This window comes from Buteo buteo, chromosome 24 (genome assembly GCF_964188355.1).
Source record: "Buteo buteo chromosome 24, bButBut1.hap1.1, whole genome shotgun sequence".
NCBI classification, from domain to species: Eukaryota; Metazoa; Chordata; class Aves; order Accipitriformes; family Accipitridae; genus Buteo; species Buteo buteo.
In genome coordinates, this window is record NC_134194.1 from 8,689,453 (window position 1) to 8,711,535 (window position 22,083).

A 22,083-nucleotide genomic window follows, 5' to 3' on the forward strand; every position below is an offset into this window, starting at 1 on the left:
CAGATGAGCCTTCACCGACTCAGGACGACACTGCGCGCAGTATTGTCCTTGCCCTGTGGGACTGCAGGCTAGAGCCTGGGAACTGGACTCTAATTTTAATGATGCTATTAGTGAATTCTGGGATTGAACCTCTCCCTGTTTTAGAAACGGGGTTTGGTTCTGCAAAATGATTCTATTTTCTGCTATTTAATAGGTAGGATTCAAACATAGTGTTGATAAGTATTCCTACACTGGGGGCGGGGGCGAGGGAGATATTTTATGTGACAATGGGAACACAGGCCTCATTCTTTTCCTGTTATATTCATTACAGTTTCTTTTGTTTACAAGGCTGTCTTATTCTATCAGAGGTATGGCAAATTGTGTCCTAAAGGTAGCAATGAATTCACTAGACACAAACCTAAACTTTGACAATTATTGTCTTTTGCTATATATTTTTTAAAGTCTTGAATAACATTAATCACAGGGCTGAGGAAGAGCATATGACCTTCTCTGTATCAATCTCAGGAAGATCTCATGTATTAAGAAGCTCTCTGGCAGCAAGAGAACTGCAAATGGCAGAGCAACTCAACAAGTCCCTGTGGTAAAAATGAGAGTTAGACAAGCCACCAGGAGCCCTGATTTAGCTGGGTACAAGTACACACCTAAAGTTAAATATGTGGTTTCCCCGAGACTGCTCATAGCTTGGTTCTCTGTGCTTGCTTTTGGGCCCCACAAAGATAAAATACTTGCAAGCAAATGCATGAGCATATCCTTCTCTCAGCCTCTTCTTGTTCTGAAGCTGTTTCAAAGCTTGTCTCTCCTAGAAGGACATCACAAATATCCTGGCCACGTGGCAGAAGATATTCATAGTGCAGGACTGATTAAGAACTGCAGGTTGCTTGCTATTTTTGTCACTAACTCAGTGCCCTAAACCCACTTCTTGGGTGTTGCTGCTTGGTGGAAGCTCTATGGGTTGGGGACTACCATTGTGTATTAATTTATTTTATTAAAAAAAAAAAAAATAAATAGCACTGACAATACTGCAATAAATAATACTAGCATTTAACATTTGGCACATCCTTGAATGCCTTTCTGCAGTAGATTGAAAAGCCTGACCAGTATTCGAATTATAATAGGAAACTATTATTGTTCAAACTTAAAGGAAACAGTTGGCTTTTTGAAACTTGATATTGCTAGAACTTATCAAACATACAGCTTCAAAAAGACAATAAGATGGAAGGTTGGGAGTTGGGTTTTTTTCCCCCAGACTTTCTCCTTTATTTTGTTAGAAATGACAGCGGAGAATAAACAGTGGCTCCCCTCAAATCTGAAAGGATGAGAGACATTTTAACAAGTAGAATTTTCTCCCAGACTTTTGCATGTATGCTAGCAATAGGAAAGAGTTAACAAGACAATAATGGGATGAATCCTTTGTTATGTCTTTATCCTTCAGGACTTAAAAGCCCTGACACAGTTAAAAAGTATTTTCTCATGAAAAAAAGGCTGTTCAAAAAAACCACCAGACCAACCAGATTCAAGCTTTATTTTTTTGGCAACGGTGCAGAAGTCTCCCTTATTCTATTTTGGAGGCTTTCCAAAAGTTTTTTAAATGGGCCTTCAAAATGGCCTTCACTTTTACAGATATTTTAGCTACATTACAGTAATTGGGAGCAGGGAACCAATATTCAGTGTGGCTGCTTCTCTTCAGTTGCCCAGCAATCTATTTTTGGTTCAGTGTTGTAGAGCATCATTATCGGTGATCTAGAAGAAAATATCCAATTACTAATGACAAAAATTACAGATGACAGAAAAACCAGCAGATTAGTAAATAATAAATCAGTTCTTTAGAGTGATCTCGATCCAATGAGCAACAGACTCATGTAAAAAACAGAAAATATGAGGTCCAGGAACCAAGAAAATAGGTCATGCTTACTGGCTGAGGTGGCTGTATTTTTGAAATGATAAACAACTCAGTGTGAGCTGGCTGCAGTGGCTGAGAAATTAAACAGAAACCTTGAATGTGTGAACTGGGGAAGAATGAGTGCATGCAGATATTACCACTATATAGAGAAATAAAGACAGACCATTTTTGTGATGCTATGTGACAAATTTAGAAATGCTTCTGAAAAAAAAATAATTACAAGAATGGTTTGAGTTCTAGAAGTCCTAGCTTCTAAACTAAAAGTGGCTCCATCTCACTAGCTTCTCCAAGAGGAGTTGGGAGGGATCTTACAAGTACTAACACTGAGGAAGGCTTCTGGCAGCAGAGGACCCCTGGATGTCACGGAGGACATCACAGCATGGTCTGAGCCTAGCAACTGGAGTGAGAAACACTCAGAACAGAAAAAAGGCAAATGGTTTTAGCAATCAACACTGCAACAGCTTACCACAGACCATGGTGGGTTTCCCAACATTAAATATATATTTTTAAATAGGTTTGGGCATCTTTTCAAAAATCATAGTAGTGTGTGGGCTAAAGTTGTGGGGTCTTCAGTATGGTCACTGCCTGGGGGCTCCTCTGTCCCCCTCTGAAGCTCTGGAGCTCCTGGCTCATGCTGTAGATGCCCATCCACAGTGTCTCTCTCAGGCTACTCCTGCCCACGAGCCACGAGAAGGAACCACGTTTGTGGGTTTGTTCAGCCTGGGGAAGAGAAGGGAAAGCAGGGGGAGATCCAGCTGCTGCCTTCAGGTGAGGGGACCCTCCAGGGCCACGCTGTGCCCCCCACCAGCTCTGCACCCTACCTGCAGCGAGTGGGGAGCGGACACCAGGCGCTGCCTGGCCGTGGCCACCCCGCTGCCTCCCACCATCTGGAAGCGCTTGACTGTGTTCTTTTAGGCTAATATACAGCACTTTATATTCGGCAATCAGCAATGGCAAACAGATAAGTCCTTCCTTTTTGCGGTGGAGAGAGGCTATTAGAAATACTCCTCTTGAAAGAAAGTGCCCTTTCAGAAATGCGCTTTGGATTTAGGGACTCTGCACAGTCCTTCATCTGTCAGCTTCCTCCTGTGTTCCTCACATTTGATGGTTCACTGCTTTTAGATTTGTTTCTGCCTGGCTATCCATTCCTGTTCTCCTGTGACTAATATTTAGTTGTACGGTACCACTGAGAGCCTCTGCAAGGTGGTAGCACGGCATATATGGGACCCAGAGGAATTCTGAAACAACCCTTTTAAAAAACAACAGCATAAAATAAAGTAGGAAAAAGGAAGCAGCTTTAGGGAAGGCTTAATGCTTAGAGCAGCAGTCGCAGCGAGGAAAAGTTAACTGTTTCATAAGGGGGTTTGCCCCACCTGAAGTCAATGGGAAACTCTTCTTGAGTCACAATATTTGCTCAGGCACCAGCCTCCCACCCCTCCTCCTGCTCTCTGTTCCTTGTTTCATCTTCGAAACTAGAGCGTTAGGGTTGCATATTTTAAAATTACTGGTAACCTGTTGCTCGCTGGCCAAGCACGTGGTCAAAAGTGGCAGCTGCTCTGGAGCTGAGGGAGCAAATGGCAGAAGCACGTCCTATGCAGGAGAAAGTGGCCAAACCCTGCGTCCTTCTGGGGTCAGCTAAGTGATGAGGGTAATGAACGATTCACCATTAAACAGAATTAAAGCCCCAATACTGTGATTTTAATGTATGGCCAGAAACCTAGGAGGCAGATCCAGCCAAGCGCCGTCAGTCTCGCTCTTTCTCCTCTCTCTTCCCCTGATGTGCCCCCAGAGGAGCACAGACCCTTCGGGCTGCAGTGGTTACTACGTGAGTAATCCGATGATGAATGTTGCTTTTATGAATGTTGCCTCGCATCCAGTTGTAGCGTGTACCAGAGGTGGCATGAGGGGAGTAGAAGGTTCTGCCACTTAGAATAAATTATTTGGGACAGAAATTTAGTGTTTAATATGTTTGTAAAGAGTCTAGTGAGTGTCCGGGTACTCCCTGGGCAGAGTAATAATTGCACTTTTGCTTTTCTGTTTTATATTTATAATCCAGAACAGCTAGCCCTTGAGTAAGCGTAAACTGCACTTCCATCATCTTTCCGTTTGGGTTATGAATATTTCACACACCTGCAGTCTCAAAAGCACATAATTGCAAAACCACACTCAGACAGGGACTGAATAAACACTGTTGCTGATTCTTAATGAGCCATTAATCAGATGTTTAACTACAGGTAATTCCCTTGAGTCCTGGTGTCCCAAGAAAAATCTGTATTCCCTCTAAGTCATAGAGAAGCAGATGACTTATGAACAGGAGATTGTGAGCTGCAGACTGAATGAACAACATTGGCTTCCCATGGCAACTCCTAATGGTGAATGGTAAAATTTTTAAATTTCGTTTGGGCATCTAAGTCTCACTGCCATGAGCCATGGGCTCCAGTGTTAGATAAGGACTTTCTAGGAGCTAAAGACTTTTGTTTCAGTTGTTGAAGGGTACATTTTGCCAAGAGCTGGGAAGATGCTCTGACTGCCTCATGTCAGTTGGTCTAACTTGCTCTTCATGGATGGGAGTAAGACTGTGATTCTTCACACAGTGTGAAGTCCTCCTCTGGAATCCACTATCATAGGACGGTGTGTATTCCAGCTGCATTTTAACAAGGGATGGATAGTTTTATGGCCACTGCTATTTGTAGCTTTGCATGGTAAATTAAGGATAATGAAATCATGTATTTCAGAGTGTGCAACAAACTCTGCAGGGGGTAGGAAGGAAATTTCCACCAGCAATATTGTATTGTTGCTTAGCTGGACTGAAATGGACATTTCTTTCATGGGAGACATAACAATCTCAAAATTTTGTTTAATTCCAAATAAGCCCAGTGCTATATTTTGAGCATGAGACAGTGTGCTGAAAAGTCTTTGTTCAGAAGCACTGCAGTCTTCCACTAGAACAGATCAATGTGCGTGAGTTGTAAAAAAAAGAAAAGAAAGGTTTTCCTAATTTCTAAACTTGTGTCAAAATGTGGCTGCTTTCATTCCCAATTTCGCTGGCACTAAAATGTTGTACTGCGCTAAGACGGCTTGGTGAGTTACTGATGTTCATGACAGATCTGCTGTAAACAGCATTTCGTAAAGGACACAACAATTTTAAGAGCTTATCTGTTTCTCTTTGTAAAACAGTCACACATTTTTGTATTAGCCGACTGGTGAATGTAGTTGGTTTTCCTCTGAAGAGCATGCACATGGAGATGAAGCCAACCTACACATGTTAGATATTAGAAGAGCTCCAGGTTATTAACTATGGAGAACAAAAGGTTTTAGACGATCTCTCCATCTGTTTCTCCCTCCTGTGCCAGAGACACAGTGTAGCAGACCGTATCTTCACAGACATTTTCCAGGTGGAAAATGTGCATACAAGAAACGTGTGCATCGGTTCCTCTATCTCTTTCCCAAAGTATTAGCTCCTTCCATCACAGCTGAAGGAGCCATATCCCAACAGCAGACATCCATAAAGCTGACAGTTAGAGTCTCATTCATGCTTCTGTTCCCTAGATGTTATTTCCTCAAAGGATGCTCAGTTTAGCAGAGTAGTTATTATTTAACTTATTAATTAAATACTCATTGACACTCCATGCCTGCCTTTTTTTGTGGTGGTGTGTACAAGGGACTGCTCGGGGGAAGAATGAAAGTGCTTGTACTTGCCTTCTTGCAGAGGGACTCTGTATATCTGCACTCCTGCCTGTATTGCCCTCTTCCCCAGAGACCTATGTAGAGACTGGACTGGAGGAGGCCGTAGGAAGATTTTGGGCAGCCAGGCACCGCACTATTGTACAGCCGTGTCCCAGAGTGCTCACAGACCCAGAAAGGAATAGCTGGAGAGGATACACAGGTCTTCCTGCAAGTAGTCTGCTCAGCAGCCACCAGCAGAGCTGCCCTAGCAAGCATGTCCCACCAACGTGTGGGCTATAGAATGTTCATATGACAAAAATAAGCCAAGTTCATTTATGGGAAAGGTGTTATTCTTCATCCCCTCCCATGGGAACTGTGGCTTGCTGCCAACAGACACTGGACGTGCTGCTGCTCCGCAGCTGGGTGTGCTGCAGCAGAGTCGGTGCCTACGACGCGTGGCAACTCCAACCCACGCTCACAGGTGCAATCACCATCTTTATTTTCACATTCTTGCTGTTTGGCACAGCTCGCAGCAGCTTTCCGACCCGGCATCTCCCCCTCTGCAGAACAGAGGTGGTGAGAAACCTGCCACCTCGGGGCCCTACAGCTGGGGGAGCAGTGGCAGATATGGACTTTTGACCACATACTGGTTTGCTTCTCTCCTCAGGACATGGTTTAGTGGACATGGCTGATGGTTGGACTCGATGATCTCGAAGGTTTTTTCCAACCTAAATTATTCTGTGATTCTATGATTCATCTCCCCTGCTGCTGCCTGTGGCCACATTGATTGCAGTTGATGAGTATGATACATCACTGGCTAATGAAGTTTCTCGTGGTTCTCGGGCTGGTGTCATCTCCTCCTCCTGCAGATGAGGCATCTTCTTGGGTTGTGGAGCGTGGTATATGGTAAGGGGTATATGGACGTGGTAAAGGGGGCAGATAACACCAACAAACGAAAGAGGCACTACTGGCTCCAGACTCGCTTCTGTAGACAGAAGGGTGGGAAAAACCCACTGTGGGTTGGGCTGTGGTTCAGTAGGATCTGCGTGGCCATTTCAAATGCAAACAGGGGTGAGGTGCTCTGGAAAAAGCTAATGAGTACGATGTAAAGGTCTTGTAAGGCTTTTCGCGATGAGACAGCACTTGTCATACAAATGGGAAGATGTATCATTAATCATTGCTGGTTTTACCTGCCAAAAGAGAGCTATAAATTTTCTTTTTTGTATCCACAAATCTTGAAGTTCACCGTGATGTATCTAGACAGTTTCTCTCTGGAAAAAAAGAATAATTTTGAATCTAATAAATAATCCTCTGGAATATTTACAAAAGATACATAAATGCCAGCACCTCCTCTAAAGATATAATTCAGTGTCTTCAAATCAACATATGCACACTGGGTGACTGATCGTGAATATTCTCCCTAAACTAAAAACCAGCCAGGCAGGCCAGCAGGGTGCTATGCAAATGGCTGAAGAGCAATGATCTGTCTTCATTGCAGGCCTAATTTATGAACTAGATTTATTAGGTTTTTTTATTGAATGAATTACTGCATATCCTACTTCTTCCTGTGTCAATAGCTATGTCCAAGGAGAAGGCAAAAAAATCAAGGGCAGATGACCCAAAGCCTAGCACCACTTTGCACGTGCAAATTAAATATTTGCAAATATCAGTTTGAAACTGGTTCCACTTGCTGCTTTGTACCCAGTAGCTGCTGATCCTGGAAGAAAAGAGACCAAAGCGGGCACTGCAGTTGAGAGTGAAATCCTCTCCTAGGGCATCCACGGCTGAGCCTGGCTTTGCTCTCTGCCACATGGCAGGTCAGCCACGAAGGATGCTCCCCAATCCGTGCTCCTGCTGCCTCCCTCGTCGTGGGAGCACCAACACCCCTGGGTCTTCCCTGCCTCCCAGGGAGCGGGCGCAGAGGTGCGGGCACAAAACCAGTGTTAGGAACTGGAATGGTGCTCCTGAAAACGGTATGAGATCATAGCAGAAATAAAAAAGAAATGACATTGTGCACAACATGTCTTGAGCTTCAAATTACTGGCTCCTGCTGTACCCTGGGTGCTGCCAGTAACTTTTTTAGACCTGTTTGGGGGACATAATTGAGCGTCCTTCACCTGTAACTCTGCAGTCCCATAAAAAGATCCTCTTCTTGGAGACTCTAATTGCACATAATTATTTTTTTCCCTTCTAACTTGCAGATTAGGGATTCCCCCAGCTACTGCACCTGAGAATGGAGGAGAATGATCTAAATTCTAATATCAAATTACAGAAAAGTGATAAGACCTAAAACCACCTTAATGTATAACGAGTATAACGTTTCACACATACCCAAGAAATATGCTTAGCACTGTTAGATCAAACAAAATAAAATTAAGTTATGGACTACTGAAATCATAGCAATTCAGCATCTTGTCATTGCAACACAGAACAAGAGAAATTGATATTTTAGCCCTGATTTTCAAAGCATCTCCAAAGCTGTGTCTATCATTATTGAGGCTTTTTGCCTGCATGCTTTTTTTGGACATCTATTTATTTTTTCCCCCAAAACACAGATGTTTGCCCTGTATTGTATTCATATGAACAGACCAGCCAGATAAGCATTCAGCTGCTTTTTGCATGCAAGTACAATCATTTTGCATATAAGGAAAGGAAAAACCAGCCCCATAACTAGGAAAATGTCAGTTGAAGTATCCATGCCCCCCTCAAAAAAAAAAAAAAAAAAAAAAAGAATGTGTGTGAGCATGCATTCAGTGATAGATGCCTGATCTCTGAGATTTTGGCCCTTTAGCATAAGATTGATATGGAACAGTTTTCAGTTTTGACATTGTGTTGGGCTCATCAGAGAAGTTCACATCTTTGCAAGGAGGGAAAGCTGGTGTCTGGCTCAGCAAGCAGCAAAGTAAAGCAGCAGAGGCTCGAGGAAGTCTGATATATCTTCCCTACGGTACAGCCATTTGGGATTTCAATGTGTAAGACTTTTTATTGGTCATATGTTGCCTTTTCCCTCAAAAGCCTCTGTGCCACATTTGCTCTTCTTGATCCATTCTGGGTCCAGCTCCAAATGATACTCATTTGCCCTTAATTTCAGTGGTGTTCTGAGAGGTGCAGGGATCCCTCAAATACTTGAGGAATACTCATGAAGGTGAACAGATGATAGTGCAGGCTGCTGCGCACACCAACAGGGTGAAGCAGGGCAAACGTTTGGGCTACGTGTAGTATGGGCATCTAAGTAGTGGAGTTTAATTTTGAACTAATTTTAAAATAATGGAATTTGATTTTCTACGCTCCCAATTCCGCCTAAGTGAACAATAGAATCGAATTCCTTTAGACCAGGCACCCTGCAGCCCCAAATATTTAGAGTTGGAGTGTCACTGAGGGTTGAGGTGCCTATGTAAATAAGCTCCAGCAAACCTCAGATGCCCACAAAGGCGAACTCTGAGCATCGCTTACACCGGCACAGAAGAGAACAGAATCAAGGCCTTTGTGTTCAGTAATTTTGACACACTAATGTATTCAGCTCTCAATCACCTAACCATCAAGGCAATTAAGCATAGGTTTTCTGCAGTGCATCTTAATCGTGCGGTCTTCGTTGCAGATGACAGATGATGGAGCTCAGGTGGCAATGCAGAGCACGAGGCAGGGATGTCGGTCCCCTGCCCAGCTCCTGCCTCTCGGTTCAGAGCTCTCCTTCCTCGCAGAGACAGCGGTTGGTGCCCAGGGACATGTACCCTCGACCTGCTTCCCATTTAGTGTCTTTGATCCCATTATTGGTACTGTTTGACCTTGAAACACCCTTTATTTTTTATTTTTAAGTAGATTAGGAAGAAAGCTTCTTGGAGGGCTTAAAAGACTGTATGCTAAAGATGATTTCTGCAACCTGATATGGATTACCATAGTTACTCTGTCTGAGCATGGCAGCTTTCCAACGCCTCTGCCAGGAATGATCTAAAAGCTTTTCTTTTATTGTGTCTTGAGGTGAAAGTCTAGCTTTAAAAAGCTTTCAGAATTCTAATTCTTTCCTCCGGTTTGTTGGCAGGGGGAGTCCAGCGTCGCTCCATCTGATGTCCGATATCGCTGATAACCTACAAACGATGCGTTCGGGATCTCTGATTGTGCATGTCCAATCACTTAGTTAATTGAGAACACAGAGAGCTGCAGCTCATGGCATCCCAATTATCTCTCTGATCTCTTATTCCTCCAGCCTCTTTCCAGGCGTATTGTTTAGGGCTCATGGCACTCTCCCTTCTTCATGGAACGTGTGCGTTTGCTGGGCCAGATCTGTAGTTAGCAAGAGCAGCAGAATGTAAAGGGCAGTCTCTTGAGTCTTGTTATCTTCTTATGCACAGTAATAGCACAGTCTGCATGCCATTCATGATTTTTATTTAATAGAGTTTCCTGGTGTGTATTTTAGGATTCATTTAAAAATACATCAGTGATGAGCAGGGTAGGAAGAAGAAACCGAGCCAAAAATTCTCTCTAAAACCAGACCAATAACTATCTTCTCCTGCCTGCAGCTGACATTTAGGAGTATTCTTAAATCACTTAAAGTGATTTTTAAAAATCACTTCCAAAAAAAGGAGTCTGAGGGAGAGACTATTGGGTGGATTGCTTGATGCCAACATGAGTTGAGTGAAGAAATCGAGTCCTAAGTTAATGCTGAATTAATGTTGATTAGTGATTCGAGTGAAACTGGAAATGGCTGTGTGTGGAATATCTCAGCATCGCTTATGGCACTTTTTTAATGATGAACAATCCAGGTTACTTTATATAATGCAAATTTCTTCCCTGGAATTTTAACTGAGGCTTTGCAGTAGAGCTTGTCAGTATGGCATGGACCACCGCTCTGACCACACCTGGGGCAGGGAGCATTTTTTCCATTTTACATCTCTATTTGGCAGGTCCAAGATCTGCCAGGAAGCCAGCAGCTGAGGTCAGGACAGACCTGTTTCTCCCAGTCTCAAATCAATTCTTTATCCATGAGACTATTCTTTATCCTGCCGTACTGTCTGGAAATGATAAATTATTGCTCTAGATAACAAATACTTTCTTCTTCTTCCTCCCCACTGCTTACCCCTTGTTTGTAGTACTGTCCTTCCTAGAGTCAATAGTTGGGTCAAAGCCTGTGCAAAAACCCAGGTCATAGTGAAATGTCAGCACGCAAAACCAGTCCAAAATGTCTGGATTGCTGATGCAGACATGCTGTACATTCATCCGTCTCCCTCCCAAAATCAATAAGTGCGCTCAGCTCCATGTACGAGGGGTCCCGGCAGAGCCTTCACTGTAAGTTTCTGCTCCGATCTTTGGTTTTGGCCGAGCGTCCTTAGGAGCTGACTGCGCTGCTGTCGAGGCTGTTCACTGCAGGGAACGTCAGATCTGGTTCAGCCATTTACCATCAGGTCCACCAAGCCCAGCACAGAAGACATTTAAAATGCCATGAATATTTAAAACAAACAAAAATCGAGCCCTCAAGCATCCTACTTTTCCAAATCATGAAAGCTGTGACCAAATGCAGACACCAGTAGTTTACTTAATTAAAATTAAGCCTTCTTTTCCATTTCCCTTCTTTTCCTTTCCCAGCAGCACCCCATTTAATGCCTGTGGCAAGATTCATCACCTGGAGGCTGTTTTTTTATGAGATTTGACAAAGATCATTCAGGAGTCAATATTTTGCCAAAAGCTAAGTGATAAATCTAGTGGCTTGCATATAATTACTCCTTTTCTTTTATGTCTTCTTTTCCACCCCCCTCCTCTTTTCATTGGGATTTTGAGTTACTGACAGCAGAGCAAATGAGGTATGCTCATGAAGTATGAAGGCTTCACTTTTGTACTTTGCTTTGCTCGCTGCCTCAGCTTCATTTTGCATGATTTCTGAATAACAGCAGGAGCACTGAGAAACCGTTGTGTCTTTATGTGCAAAACACACAGCTCTCCACTGAATTCCTTGAGGTTTCGTTATTATTTGATAAGGTAGGCCACAGCGGTTCTGGCAGGACAAAATGAACTTGTTTAATAGAGTAGGATGGGGAACGGGCAAAGGGAATGAGGTTCACAGGTACCTTTAGGCTCCTTCAAATAAACTGGTCGCAACAAAAAGAGGTGGATTTTGGTACAAAGAAATTTTTGTCTTTGTGGATGGACCTTATGTAGAAACCAGGCACAAAAATCCTTTCAGCAACTGGATCCCTTCCTAAACATGACCATCCTTCAGCCCATAAAATTATGGGTCTAGCTTTGTACTAATGTAGTTAAAGAGTAGATATAGTTGGGGCCCTAAATCACGAGCTCATGGGCAGCAATGGCTGTGTGCTGCCAGGTGCCTACAGAAATGCCCCAAGTCACATTTTTTTCCCTTTTGGTAAAGTTGTGTCTGAGCTTTTACAGAGAAAATTATACAGAAGATTTTTGGTTTTGTTTGTCTGTTTACCTTACAAGTGCTAGTGAGGCATTGTAAGCAGGGCAGATGGGAAGGGGTACTGAGAGGAACAGGGCACTGTGCCCCTGCGTTAAGCATCTGGCCCCATAGAAGCCCAGTTTACCTGTGAAACCTTCCAAAAGGGAGCAAATTCAGTCCAGTCTCCTTGAGAGTAAAGAGCTGCCTTGTGAATAAGCTAATTCTCACCCTGTCACATGAAATGTGTCTATATCAATTTTAGAGAGAAGGTTGTTAGGAGGAAGTATTTCCTAAGACTCAAGCAAGCTAGTTAGTTCGTAATCATTTAGGGTTAAATAATTCAAAAGCTGAAGCAAAAGTAAATTAGTAAGTAGTCTAAACGAGAGGGTTTTATGGCAAACTTTATCAAAGAAACCTAATTCTCACTCTCTGATTATATTACATGTCTGGTTGACAAAAACGATAGTGTAAATTTAGTGCATTTAGACTTTTGTAAGGTGTTTGACTTGGCACTGAATAGCGTGCTGATTAAACATTAGCACTATTCAGTAACATTAGAATATACATTAAATGGATTACGAAGTACCTGACAGAGCTCAGCAAGAACAGAGCTCTCGATGGAGAATCAGGCCTGAACGGACCTGTGGTCTCTGGGCACATTAGGGTTAAGTATAAGTACCAAAGCTCTCCATTGTTTGTATCAATGGTCTGTAGCAAAACACAAGATAAAAAATTTTTGCCAAGCACAAAGATCAAGAGAGCGGTATGCAGTGAAGAGGAAAGGAGACTGGCACTGGGGAGGGCGAATCTTTCGGTACAGAGGACGAGGAATCCATCAAACTACACGTTGGTCTGCGCAAGGGCAGGAGGGCGGGTGGTGCTCCTGGGGTGAAGGGAGCAGCGCTCCGAAAAGCCCCTGCACATCGATCCCACTGCGATGACCTGACAAAAGGAATTTATGTGGCCTTTAAATATATAAGCAAGGGAGTAGTGAATAACAGGAAAAGAGGCGATTTTACTTTTACGTGCAGCATTGCTGAAACCAGGTCTCAAATAGCAAAATACTGTGCGGAAACTTTGAAAGGATATGAAGAAGTTGGAGAATGGGTAGGAAAGAATGGCTAAAACTATTTGAGGGTCTAAGGAAATGTTTTACAAAAGCAGGCCTGAAAGGCTCAGTGTGTTTGGTTGACCAAAAAAAGGTCTGAGGTGATTTTTTTGTCCATGAGTCTGTTTCTGGGAAGAAAATATTCTGTTGTAAAAGGAGAGAAAAGTGAAAGAAGAGCCTGTATCTGGAAGCTGAACCAGGTATCATTAAATGAGGTGTGGGTTTTGGTGGGAGTTTTTTTGTTTTGGTTTGTTTTTTTTTTAACTGGGAGGTGATTTTAGTCATTAGAGCAAATTATCAAGAGAAAAAAAGAGGATTCTCTGCTTTTTCATGGCTCCAGAGTAAGACTTGCTGCTTTTCTCCACTATCGACTTTCTTGGGACTTACAGCTCTGTTCAATTAGAAATAGCTGGGTAGAATACAATGGTTTGTTATAAGGTCAAATGAAGATCTAATGAGTCTTCCTGGCCTTCACCTTGATGAAACTATAACTGGATATGAACACACTGATATTAAAAATGATCTTACCTGTTTTCAAATGGAAAACCCCCACCAGTGTTATTAGCTCCCTCGTGTGCGACAGTTGTTGCTTATACATTTTTAACGTTTTCATCTGGAAAGCTCATTGACGTTTAGTTTTGAAACACACGGTGCTGCTCAGCAACAGAGCACATTTGTTCCTGTAGCTGCACCATCTGGGGCAGGGAGAGTGACGGGGCTGCCCGGGAGCGCTCTGCCCCGTCCGGCCGCAGAGGTTTGGCAGGATTTCTTCAGGTGCTTGAATCGCTCCACTGCCATCAACATGGTTTGTGCTGAACTAACATCGAGGCTGTCTTGGGCTGCTCCGGCACAGCCGGGGCTCAGCTCTCTGCTCGGGAGTATCAGCAGTGACAGGCAAAGCTATGATAGAAGGAAGAGATTTATGATGCAAACCTGATTCTAGTATCAAGCTTTAAAGATTTAGAGGCAAAAGGAACAACTACAGTTATGAAAAATGTCAAGAAGTGTTTCCCATTAGGGAGCAGTGGATGAATTCACCACGGCTTAGCCCAGCCATTCTGTGCCACCTTACCCGTGCTGTAGGGCTGTTTCTGGTCTTGAAGCAGTCGCCGTGTGCCGAGTCTGTGCACAGGAGTGAACGTCTCCCCGCTCTTCAGCTGTTAACCACCCTGAACATAACTGCTCTTTGTGAAAAATCCCCCATTTGGATACAAATTCTGCAGTGCTCTGGCTCCCCAAACCTTGCCAGGCAGGGATTGCTGCCTTCTTGCAGTCGAGCTCCCCCCAGGCGCAGACCTAGCAAAGTTTTGGCTTAGACTGTCTCAGCTCTGGCCTTGGTGCAGGGTATTCTTTATAGATTTCCCCTCATACAGTTACCGTAATGACTTACCCAGCTCTAGCAACGAAACCTCAAACGCATCCGCACGTCACGGAGCTAGCAGTGACCTTAGGGACCTCAGTTACTACAATTACGGGCAGCAGTCACAACATGCTCCAAGGCCAGTGCCTCTACGTGGGAAGGAAGGAGTGTTGCAGGGGAGCCTTTAAATTCCAAAGTGAAACTATAATTAGCTGTAATCGTACCCAGAGTAACTTCACTGCTATAATTCTCAGCAGGAAAACAATTACACTGCAGCAGTATAACCAGACAGACACGCTGTAAATACAAAACATCCTTTGGAAATATATGCTCCATATTCTAAATACATTTAGAATTAAGGCAAACAATTCTTTTCTAATTGGGATTCAAGGCAGACATGCCGAGGGGTTTGGGTTTTTTTTTTTCCCTTCTGCTTCTACTTTTTTGTTTAGCAGGCATACAAAGGCACTGTGTTAGTTAATATATTAATGGCACGCTGAAGCTATCTTTGGAGGAAAGGCAGGGGAGAACTGACCCTCATGCTCGGTTTTTAACTCTCCCTGTCGCAGCTGGTTACTTCTGTCCTTCTGCGACGAAGGCGGGCGTGAAGAGGGGGTTTTGGGTGGGTTTTTGGCACCGGAGAGGACAGCAGGACTCTTGAAGAGCAAAGCCAGATCTACTGCTGGTGCTTAAGAGATGCAGCAGCTCTGTTGAGCTCGAAGGCTACAGCTGATTCAATACCCTCAGTGTGCTGGTCACTAGGGGGGAATCGAGGACTGCAGAGCGTGTGGGTCACTGACACGCTCCTTCCGAAAACTGCAAATGCCTCAGGGTCTGCCTGCCTGAAATCCTCCTGCTTCTGCTACAGCACAACCTGGAGAAGCAGCTGGATATAGAAGGGAAAAGACCCCTGGCTTGCTTTTTTATATCTTTATTTGGTGGAGAAGACCCAGGGTTGGTATTTGGGGGATGTTGCCTTTCCTTTCCCCCATACGTTCAGGACTTGGCAGATGGTCATTTTAAGTGGTAAGATGCTGATTTGCCAGGGGTTATTTTAAATTACTGGGCTTGATATATGTTTCTGAACTCTGTTCAGAGAGCCCAGAATGTTTGTAAGGGCAATTTTTAGGAGATTCATTCATTGTTTGAGGGGTTTTACACAGCACGTGTCCCTAAGCTGCACAAAGAAGGAAAATTTGGCCATTTACTGCAGCCTAGTCCAGCCCCTCTTGGAGAAGGGGAACCAGGCAGGCTGGGAGAGTTCCTTAGTTTCTAGCACTCCTCATCCAGTTCAACAGAAGAAGGAGATGGGGTGGGGGGAAGCAAGGCTCTAAAGAAATCTGTTTGAAAATCTTCAGAGTTCTCTGGGAACAGAGGTATCTTCTTTACATATATTTTAAAATAATTTTCCTGCAATACATTCAATATGATGGTTTTATAAACCTACAGGAAGTTTTTCATTATCCATTGAATACTTTAGGTGTTTTTCTATGGGGGGAAGAGACAGGTTTATGTGGTTCTATCAGTCAGGGTATGGCTTCATGTGCTGCAATGTCTAATGCTGAGTCTGGCCGTGACCATTAAGGTTACCGTGAGATGTTCTAGCATTTCCTGTAAGCATCCATCCTATTTCCACTGCTGTTGGTGGACATTTTACCATTGTCTTTAGTAAGAATGACTATGTTGTAGAATTTAAGGACAGTAGGGTGAACTAAGGTTAAGAAGGGTGAGTACCAGTATCCATCATGAATGGAAGTATTGCCCAAGGCAGAGGATGAGGACAATGCCTTTCTTCAAAGACAGAAATAACCCAATTTTCACATTTTGGAAAAAAAAAAAATAAAAAAGGAGAGAGAGGAAAGGAATAAAAGAGAGATCTTCCAGAGATCACAAAACCAAACCTAGCAGCTCTTTACTGCAGCTCTCAAAAGTTTAGAAGTGCAGCCCATAACGATGAAATGCATGGCTTGAGGGGGAGAGCTAAATCAGGCTCCTAGCACAGACCAAAGGGTTGCTCTATGGATGTTTGTCACTGCAAGTAATGGCTGTGAAGCAAACAAAGGGGAATACAGCTGATGTTTAACAGCCACTGTACAACCACTAAGCTACTTCTCCCTCCTACCTGGAAGCTTATATGGGGAATATGTGGTAGGTTTCTCTTCTCTGTGTTAGCAGGTTATAAACCTGAGTTTCCCCTACATATGCCCCTTTTCCATGCTTGTTCTTTATTACTATGCATGAGCAGGGAAGACAGGTTCAGGATGGAGCTTTAGATTTATAATCATTGAATTTCCATCTATGTTTTCAGTGAAAACCATGTACCAGAGCAGGAGCTTGCAAGAGCACACTCACTCTGTGCATGTGTAAAGTGCAGATATATGTATACACACAGGTATATACATGCCACAAACATAAACAAGCATAATTCTGCTATACCTCTCCAGAGCTTCTGGTCTGAAGAAAACACGAATTTTCCTGTGTATTTGTCTTCTTTCCACTGTCTTCTTTGCACTGATTTGATTTGCTTGGAGTAACAGGAAGACACAAACAACCCATGGGGTATGGAGGAAAATAAGCAATTGTCTTTATGTTTTGCCTATATATATACCATTAGCTTCACACAAAACATGACTCACTAGCAGCAGGTGTCCTGCTGTTACGTTAGGCAGATTAGTAATGATAGGGAGGGGGCTGCTCTCCCTATATGGCATCCCCGAGGGAAGCTAAAAATAGTTCAGAGACTTCCAGCAAAGTAAAAGTATTTGTGGGCTTTGAACGAAGTCTGCTTCTGAAGGTAAGAATCAGAGCTGATCTGTTTAATCTGCCATTCCCTCTTTTTTTCTTTCCTTTTTTTCCTGTGTGAAGCTTGCCTTGGCAGTTGATCGGCAAATGTTATCTGGCATGAGGCTGGGAGTTTGGAATTATAAACAGTTGTTTTCCGTGTTTGTGGAAACAGGGTGGGGATTGACCAGTTCAAGGAAATCAGTGTAACAGAGAGCATTTGCAGCCCAGGCAGAGACAACAAAGGAATGTGCCACAGTTAGAAATAGTTGCCTTTTTTTCTTTTTCTCTTTCGTTTCTCCTCTCCCTCAGTTGTTAGAGAATCTGAACAGCATATGAGCAATCACAGCATGTGACTCTGCTCCAAGTAGCAGGCAAGCTATTGCTGGTAGTTACACCCACCATGATACAAGTCCAGTAAGCAAAGTTGTCTGCAAAGTTACTGTAGCAGCAGAATATGAAAAGAGAGGAACTGTTTGTATTTCCGAGATATGTGCAAATCAGGGTGCTACGTGTGCTCCATGGAAATGTCGCTGAGGAGGCTTTTCAGCCGTGCTGGTAAATGTCTGTGTATCTGTATACTCTGATAGGCAGACTAGTGCCTGAAAGAAAAAATACTGTTTCAGTGGAATACTGTGGAGGATAATTATAGATGTATGTCTGTGTGTGTATCTGCGTGCATCCACTCCTGCGTGTATGCAAGGAGACGGCGAGTTGCTGGACTGCAGAAAAGCCCCACAAGCCTCGCACTGGGCCACCACGTATGTGGCTTTGCGCAGCACAGAAATGGAGACGTAAGGGCTGAGTCTCTGTTCTGAAAAATGAGATACAAGGGCTGCTCGTTACACCAGAATAACCTCACGGGCTGTGATGGATTTCCTCTGATTTTTCAAGTGGCATCACCGATATTGATAACAAGCGACTTCTGCATCGTGGAAATGGGATAAAAAGTCCGACAGCCCCGCACGAGGCGTCTCTGAGGACAGCGGTGTGCGTCGCACACCCGCCTGAGCACGCGTGGGCATCCTGACCGAAAGCTGCTGTCCCCTGACTCCGCACCCCTTTGGATAAAGATTTTTCCGTGCGTGTCTCCTTCCCTGCCCTCGTTTAGCGCTGGTTTGAGCAAATATGTTCCCAAGGGGTGAGCGCGCCCAGGACCCCGGCTGCGGTGCTGGGGGGGTGGAGATGGTGTGACTTTGATCATCGGGGGGCTCTCGCTGCTCCGGCAGCCGGTGTTGAGAGCCCGTCAGCAGCGTGCCTTGGATGCCCGGGCTGTTCCTTGAATTGGTACCGATTCCCGGCTGGGCCAGCAACTCCCTTGGCTGGTACAGGGGAAGGGGGGAGACCAGCAAACAGCAGAAGCAATTTAATTTTAGCTCCCTGATGTTGGGCCAGCTTCTGCTAACATCGGCTTCAATGGCAAAACCGACGTTAATTTGAGTGGGAAAAGGACTGAGCCCAAATTAATATATGCTGGCCTGTGTAATTATCTTTATTGGCTGATAGGGAAGGAAGACCTTATTCGCTCATCGCATTTCTATGGCTGCCTGGCTGTGCTCCAGTGATGCACCAGCCTGTGAGCAGACGGGCTGGGAGAGCGGGACGGGAGTGCTGTATCCCTTCACGAGGGGCTGTAATTCACTGTCATCCCCAAATGATTAAATCCTGCTTATTTCAAACCGACAGGTAATGGAGCAACACCCACAAATATGGCGGGCAGGATTTAGCTCCAGGTGCTTGTGGAAAAACTTTTCCTTTTGAGTCCAAAGTTCAAAATCCCGATCCCTGTGAATGGCCATGGAAGAGAGCATGTAGGCTTTAGTCGGTGTTAAACATTATATTTCTGGACTGCTAAAAGGAGTGAAAATTGAAGAAAATGGCTATATGCTTAGCAGCACAAGAAGACAGGTCAGCTTTGCTAAGTGCCAGGGATGGACATAAACTAAAGAGAAATCCTATTTGGCAGCAGAGAGAATCTGCTGGGGTTGGCAGTCTGAAGCCTGCTCCACGATAATTGTTTTCTTCTCTGGTAAACCAATGTATTGATTAGGGTAAGCAGAAAGGATCAGTCCCGACGGAGCTCTGCAGGGCGTTTTACCACACTGCTTAATGGTCACTGTTGATATTCATGTGTTTTCTTCTGCTGAGCAAACTGGATATGACAGAAGACAATATAATTTAGGGTTTTTTCCTCTTTCTGAAAATGAATTGCTACATGTGATTTCATACACTCACACTTGCATATTTATGGGGACTCCCAAAATCTAATTTCATTTGTGCCAGCTCCTATTTAGCACAGACTTGATTTTGCAACTTTAAAATAAATTCTCTTGACAAAATAATATTATGGCATATTGAAACAAAGCAGACATTTTAATAGAAGCATGCTGAAAGCATTCTTCCTGAAAGCACGCACCAATGTTATCTTTGTGATAGCTAAATGACCAGTTAAGGCAATATAGGCCCAAGATGGCACAGAAATAGAGAGTTGTTCCTCACCCTTGTGTGGGCTCTCCAGTGCTCTTGAATCTCCCTGTTTGCTATTAGAGGGCGCACACGTGATTTGCAATTAAGAGGACTCTCTAGCTTGTTTACTCCTCTTAATAATAATTCATGACAAGGACATCAAGATGCAAACCACACCAGGCAAGCTCATAGGAAGGAGGCCACCACGGTGGATGCTGTCAGTAATCTTCCTGCAAAGACTATAGCAATTCTTTGGGCTAGTCTTCTTTAGCTGGCCATCTGCTTTGCATTCCCTGGTGGTACTTTGGTTTGGATCTCCGGTTTGTTTGTCATTTCAGTCTCCCACTTTATTATTTCCAGAGCCAAGTGAACGGCTGCCAATGCCAATGCAATGAGATTGCATTGTGAGCTTTGCGACATGGTATACTTTTTTTTTATCTTGAAGCCTCAGCTCCTGGAATTAGTTGATTATGTTTGAATCCCAGCATTCATATAAAAAAAAAAAAAAGAAAGAAAAAAAAAAAGAGTGGATCTCTGCTCCTCAAGAACTAAGGAAAAAGCTTGGAAAAAAAAGGATCCCTGCAGACTTAGTAATCACAAGCCAAATAAAAAGAGGCTTTTTTTTTCCCCAACATCAGACTGTTTTACAGACAATCATCCTATTTCTGAGTCTCTCGCTCGTAGTTTTTGAGTGCTGGGTGCTGGCAAACCTGAGCAGCAGCTGTTCATTTCTAAAGGCAGGGAAAATAAGTAGCGTCATCTCCAACAAGAAAAGTTACTTTATCTTTGCCTGTGCTGCCTTTTCCTCTGCCCCTGCAGCACACTCCTGCTTGTGGTCAGCAAAGCACTGGCAACCCATTGCAGCAGCTCGAAGAACAGCTCATATCCCAGTAAGTCCCGGTGAGAAATGGGAGGACAGGAGTCTGAGTTAACCAGAGCTGTGATTCCCCTGAGGTCAGGAGCAGCAGCTGCTGCTGTCACTGACCCCATAACTTTAAATAACCTTAGCTGTGGCCGTACGGCATTTGCGTTCATGGCACAACTGAAATGTGATTAGGGCTTGCCCAGTTCTGGGGTGGAGATTGTCACTCTTTCCCCAGCTAGGGGATATATTTGGGATGCAATTGCTAGAGCTGGGAAGGGTCCATTATTTATATTTCAGTTTGCCTAGTATACTCTTTTTCTACTTTTATCTTTCTGTGGGAGAAGAGATGACACTTAAGACCGATTTTAACAAAATATGGTTGTTGGTCTGGATTTTTCATCACTCTGGGCTGGGGCCTTAGGGAAACATATTTGCTTTTATTGCTTTTTTCCGGTAACTGAATGGAATTAGCTTTTCCTGCCATTGCTGGCCAACTGGATCCAGTGCACAGTGCAAATCAGTGCGAACAAAGGACAACAACTGTCATGAATTTGCAGCAGGAAAGTACTAAAAATTAAAAGAATAACAAAAAAAACCCCGAAGAGCCATAGGTCAAATTCATTGCTGGCCTGACTTGATGAAATGTATGGTGCTTGATACTTCTAAGTTTTGCTGATGTGCTTTTATTTTCTTTCAGTCTGTGAAATTTCTTCAGTACTTTCACTTTTTTTGTAGCTGGAGATGAGACACAGAAATTTCCATATAAGCTAGAACATGTAGAAGGAGTGCATGTATAGAGGCGCCTGTACAGAGCAGGACCTTCATGCGCTTCCCATGCACTGTTCAAAAGCACTCACTGTCGTTTGCAAGTTTTTTTAGATGGGCAAAAAACCAACTTCACTAGGCCTCCAAACTGTGTGATGTTGAGCTGGAAAAGAAGAAACTTCTTGCTAGTTAATCAGGTTTTTTTATACTTCATTTAATTTTACCTGGAGCTGTTTTAGTGATAGTGAGGTTCAGTGGCAGAGTAACAACTCGGTGAGTCACAAAGTAAAAGACCCCAACCAACTCCTGGTAAACTTTTGTAAGAATCAAATTTCTATTCTGCCAATGATTAACTTTATATAGTCTAGTAGTAACAACTCAATTAAACTGACAGAAGCGATCCCTCTGATTTGTGTATCCTTACTTCTGTTTAAGCTGTTCCAAGGTTCATCAGTAATCATTCCTCTTCCTCAGAAAAGAAAAAAACCCAAGCCCTTAACCTGGAGAGAGGGAAGGAGATCTGAAACAGGATAACATCTTCAGCTTAGTTTTTTTTTTTTTTTTTAACTGTACCCCCTGCTTAATGTCATATAGTTGGGCACTGATTTTTACAGACCTGGGATGAACCAAACCCTGGCGCTTTATTGGAATTTTAAGGGAAGCAGGGGGCCTGGGCTCACAGAGAGAAGGGAAGAGCAGCAAGCGGGCACGTGATGGGCAAGTTCTCCATGAACACAAATATAACCTGTCCTGGCAAACAGCAGTCAGTAGCTACTAA

At 43.6% G+C, this 22,083-nt stretch overlaps 1 protein-coding gene and 1 long non-coding RNA gene across 8 annotated transcripts in view; one reads left to right on the top strand and one right to left on the bottom strand.

Annotated features, from left to right (window-relative positions):
• Nucleotides 1-22,083, top strand: part of SGCD (sarcoglycan delta) — a 431,589-nt gene that overhangs the window by 38,192 nt on the left and 371,314 nt on the right. For 6 of the 7 annotated variants that reach the window (XR_012654342.1, XM_075056999.1, XM_075057004.1 and 3 more), the window contains exon 1: nucleotides 17,155-17,222. The exons of the other annotated variant lie outside the window; for it this stretch is intronic. The gene's annotated coding sequence lies outside the window, so the exon portion shown is untranslated. Of the gene's footprint in view, nucleotides 1-17,154; nucleotides 17,223-22,083 lie in introns of those variants that run through there. 7 annotated transcript variants of the gene reach the window in all.
• Nucleotides 1,514-17,007, bottom strand: LOC142044341 (uncharacterized). Its single transcript, XR_012654297.1, has 4 exons — nucleotides 16,865-17,007; nucleotides 13,597-13,968; nucleotides 6,757-6,837; nucleotides 1,514-1,740 (listed from the first exon to the last, which is right to left on the bottom strand). It is a non-coding gene; the product is annotated as an uncharacterized LOC142044341 (long non-coding RNA).